The sequence below is a fragment of the Neomonachus schauinslandi genome, chromosome 2 (genome assembly GCF_002201575.2).
Source record: "Neomonachus schauinslandi chromosome 2, ASM220157v2, whole genome shotgun sequence".
In the NCBI taxonomy this organism is placed as follows: Eukaryota; Metazoa; Chordata; class Mammalia; order Carnivora; family Phocidae; genus Neomonachus; species Neomonachus schauinslandi.
The window spans coordinates 128,855,220-128,860,041 of NC_058404.1; the positions used below are offsets into that span (position 1 = coordinate 128,855,220).

Consider the following 4,822-nt stretch of genomic DNA (forward strand, 5'->3'; position numbering starts at 1 on the left):
TATTTATTTGACAGAGAGATAGACAGAAGAGCACAAGCAGAGGGAGTGGCAGAGGGAGAGGGAGAAGCAGGCTCTGCACTGAGCAGGGAACCCGATGCGGGACTCGATCCCAGGACCCTGAGATCATGACCTGAGCCGAAGGCAGACGCTTAACCATCTGAGCCACCCAGGCGCCCTGTCTTTTTGTTTTAATGATGGTTTCTTTTGCTGTAAAGAATATTTTTTAGTTTGACATAGTTCATCTTATTTATTTTTGGTTTTATTATGCTTGCTTTTGGCATTAGATCCACAAATACATCACTAAGATCAATGTTAAGTCTTGTTGCCTATATTATCTACCAGGAATTTTATGATTAGAGTCCTTAAATTCAACTCTTTAATCAGTTTGGAGTAAATTATGGTGTATGAAGTAAGATAAGGTTCCAGTTTTATTCTTTCGCATGTGGCTATCCAGTTTTCCCAACACCATTTATTGAAGAGATAGTTATCCTTTCTCCATTGTGTGTTCTTCATTTCTTTGTTATAAATTAATTATTCATGTATGTGTGGATTTAGTTCTGAGTCCTCTATTCTGTGCCATTGATCTATGTGTATGTTTTTATGCCAATACCATACTTTTTTCATTATTATAACTTTGCAGTATAGTTTGAAATCAGTAAGTGTGATACCTCCAAACTTGTTTTTCTTCCTTATGATTGTTTTGGCTATTCAGAATCATTTGTGGTTCCATACAGATTTTAGAATTATTTGCTCTAGTTCTGTAAAAAATACCATTGGAAAATGATAGGGATTGCATTGAATTCATATATTGCTTTGGGTAGTATGGGCATTTTAACAATATTAATTCTTCCAATCCATGAGCACTGAATATGTTTTTATTAATTTGTATCTTCTTCAATTTCTTTCATCAGTGTATTATAGTTTTCAGAGTACAGGTCTTTCATCTCCTTGGTTACATTTATTCCTACGTATATTACTATTTTTGATGCAATTGAAAATGGGATTGTTTTATTAATTTCTCCTATGGTAGCTCATTATTAGTGTATAGGAATTTCACAAATGTCTGTATATAGACTTTGTATCCTGTAACTTTACTGAATTTGTTTTTTAGTTCTATAAGTTTTTGTTTTTGTTTTTGTTTTGGTATAGATTTCAGGATTTTCTAATATAGTATCATGTCATCTGTAAATAGAGACAATTTTACTTCTTCCTTTTTTATTTGGATGCATTTTATTCTTTTTCTTGTCTGATTCCTGCAGCTAGGACTTCCAACACAATGTTGAATAAAAGTGGCAAAAGTAGGCATCATTGCCTTGTTCCTGGATCTTAAAGGAAAAGCTTTAAGTTTTTCACCACTAAGTATGATGTTAGCTGTGGGTTTTTCATATATGACCTTTATTATGTTGAGTTACAGTTCCTCTGTATTAGCTTTGTTGAAAGTTTTTACCATAAATTGATGTTGAATTTTGTCAAATGCTTTTTCTGCATCGATTGAGATGATCATATGATTTTTATTTTTCATTTTGCTACTATGGTGTATTACATTGATTGATTTGTGGTTGTTGAACCATCCTTTGCATCCCTGGAATAAATCCCACTTGATCATGGTGTATGATCCTCTCAAGGTGTTGTTGAATTTGGTTTACTGATATTTTATTGAGGATTTTTGCAGCTATATTCATCAAGGATGTTAGCCTATATACATATTTTTTGTGATATCTTTGTCTGGTTTTGGTATTAAGGTAATGCTGGCCTCATAAAATGAATTTGGGAACGTTCTCTCTTCTTCAGTTTTTCTCTCTTTAGTTTCAGAAGGATAGATACCAACAACCTGAATGTTTGGTAGAATTCACCAATGAAATCATCTGATCATGGACTTTTGTTGTTGGGATTTTTGCCTTACTGATCCAATGTCCCTAAAAGAAAGGTTCCTGGTTTATCAATTTTGTTTATCTTTTCAAAGAATCAGCTCTTAGTTTCACCGATCTTTTCTATTGTCTTTTTAATTCCCATCTCATTTATTTCTGTTCTGACTTTTATCATTTCTTTTTTCTACTAACTTTGGGCTTTGTTCTTTTTTTTTTCCTAGTTCTAGGTGTAAAGTTAAATTATTAAATTGAATTTCTGTTGTTTCTGGAGGTAGACCTTTATTGTTCTGGACTTCCTTCTTAGAATCATTTATGTTGTATCCCATAGCATTTTATATGTCATATTTCTGTTTTCATTTCTGTCTAGGTATTTTTTTTTGCTTTCCTCTAATTTTGTTGATGACCCATTGGTGTTTAGTAGCATGTTTTTAATACCCATATTTTTGTGTGTTTTTCCAGTTTTATTCTTCTCATTGATTTTTACTTTCATAGCACTGTTGTCAGAAAAGATGCTTGACATGATTTCAGTCATCTTGAATTTACTGATACTTGTTTTGTGGCTAACATGTAATGTATCCTGGAGAATGTCCCATGTGTCCTTGAGAAGAATGTGTATTCTGTTGTTTTTTAATGGAATGTTCTGTTTATGTCTATTAAGTCCATGTGGTCTAATGTGTCACTTAAAGATGATGTATCCTTCTGATTTTCTGTCTGAATGATGTATCCAATGACTTAAGTTGGGTGTTAAAATCCCCTGCTATTATCATATTCCTGTCAATTTCTCCTTTTAGGTTTGTTAATATTTGCATTATATATTTTTTAAAATAATTATTTATTTATTTTTAGAGAAAGAGAGAGAAGAGCATGCAGGAGTGAAGGAGAGGTTGAAGGAGTGGGAAAGAGTGGGAGAGAATCTCCAGGAGACTCCCTGCTGGGCATGGAGCTGGATGTAGGGCTTGATCTCATGGCCCCAAGATCATGACCTGAGCCAAAATCAAGAGTCAGATGCTCAACCAACTAAGTCATCCAGGTGCCCCTGCTTTATATATTCTGGTTCTATATTGGATGCATATATATTTGTAAATGTTATGTCTTCTTACTGGATTGACCTCTTTATTGTTAGGTAATGCTCTTCTTTGTCTTTTCAATTAGCAATAATCACGCCTCGGATAAACCTCAGTGGCTACGATACTGCCACTGCGCAAAGCTGTTCTTAGTCTTTTATTACAGTCTTTGTTTTAACGTCTATTTTGTCTGAGCTGAGTATAGCTACACCAGCTTTCTTTTTGTTTCTATTTGCATGGAATATCTTTTTCTGTCTCTTTACTTTCAGTCTGTTTGTGTCTTTAATTCTTAGTAAGTCTCTTATAAGGCAGATATAAATGGGTCCTTTTTTTAAAAAAATTTATCCATTCAGTCACTCTATGTCTTTTGATTGAAGAATATAATGCATTTACATTTAAAGTAATTATTGATAGGTATATACTTATTTTCCTATTGTTAATTGTTTTCTGTTTTTGTAGTTTCTCTCTGTTTCTTTCTTCTTCTTTATTTTTCTTTGTGGTTTGATGACTTTCTTTAGTGTTATGTTTGGGTTCCTTTCTCTTTTTTTTTTTTCTTTTTGTTTTTGCTTTGTGGTTATTGTGAGATTTGCATATAATATCCTATGTATATAACCATTGGTTTTAAGTTGATAGGAACTTAAATTTGAGCACTTTCCAAATTTTATATTTTTGCTCCTCCTCCCCTATGTTTTATGTTTTTGATGTCATATTTTACATGTTTATTATGCATCCATTAGTGAATTATTGCATTTTTCACTAATTTTGCTGCTTTTGTCTTTTAACCTTTATATTTGCTTTATAAATGATTGCTCTACTATCTTTACTATATATTTACCTTTTCCACTGAGATTTTTATTTATTTTTTTTAAGAGAGGTGGGGAGGAAGAGAGGGAGAGAGAATCTTAAGTAGGCTCCACACCCAGTGCGTAGCCCAATGTGGGGCTTGATCTCACAACCCTGAGATAATGACATGAGCAGAAAACAAGAGTTGGAGGCTTAACCAACTGAGCCACCCAGATGCTGTGGGATTTTTACTTTTGTAAAATCATTATTTATCTGTGCCACTACTTTTTAGCTTAAAGAAATCTCTTTAACATTTCTAGTAGGGCTGATGTAGTGGCAATGAACTCCTTTATGGTTTGCTTATCTGAAAAATCCTTGCTCACCCCTTCAATTCTGAATCATCGCTGGGTAGAGAATTCTTGGTTGGAAGTTTGGAAGTTTTTTCCTTTCAACACTTTGAATATGTCATACTGCTCCATTTTAGTCTGCATTTTTTTTTTTCTTTTTCTTTTTCTTCTTTGCTGAGAAAAATAGCTGATAGCTTTATGGGGTTCCCCTTGTATGTAACATTTTTTTCCCTGCTGCTGTTAAGATTCTTTCTTTAATTTTTACCATTTCGATTATAACGTGTCTTAGTGTGGATCTCTTGGGGTTCTTATTTGGATCTCTCTGGGGTTCCTGACATGGATGTCAGTTTCATCCAGATGAGGGAAATTTTTAGCCATTAATTCTTCAAACAAGTTTTCAGGTCTTCTCTCTCTCTTTTCCTTCTGTGACCTCTATAATGTGAATGTTGTTATACTCAATGTTATCCTAAAAGTCCCTTTAAGTACTTTATTTTTGTAAATATTTGTTTTTCTTTTGCCAATCCATTTGTGTAAGTTCCATTTTTTTGTCTTCCACCTCACCAATCTGTTCTTCTGCTTCATCCAGTCTCCTGTTGATACAGAGCTATAGCATGGGTGTAGGCAGAGCCCTTAGTGGGACACACTCTTCAATGCAAACAGGTTAGAGGAAGAGTTCCAAATGGCTCCCACCATTGCCAGTATTAGAAGTTATAATGAGATCACACTCACTGGTGTCTCTGCCCTAGAGAGAGATCCAAAA

At 33.8% G+C, this 4,822-nt stretch overlaps 1 pseudogene; it reads right to left on the reverse strand.

The window, feature by feature from the left end:
- Nucleotides 1–2,925: 2,925 nt before the first annotated feature.
- LOC123324105 lies at nt 2,926–3,077 on the reverse strand (annotated as a pseudogene).
- Nucleotides 3,078–4,822: the final 1,745 nt, after the last annotated feature.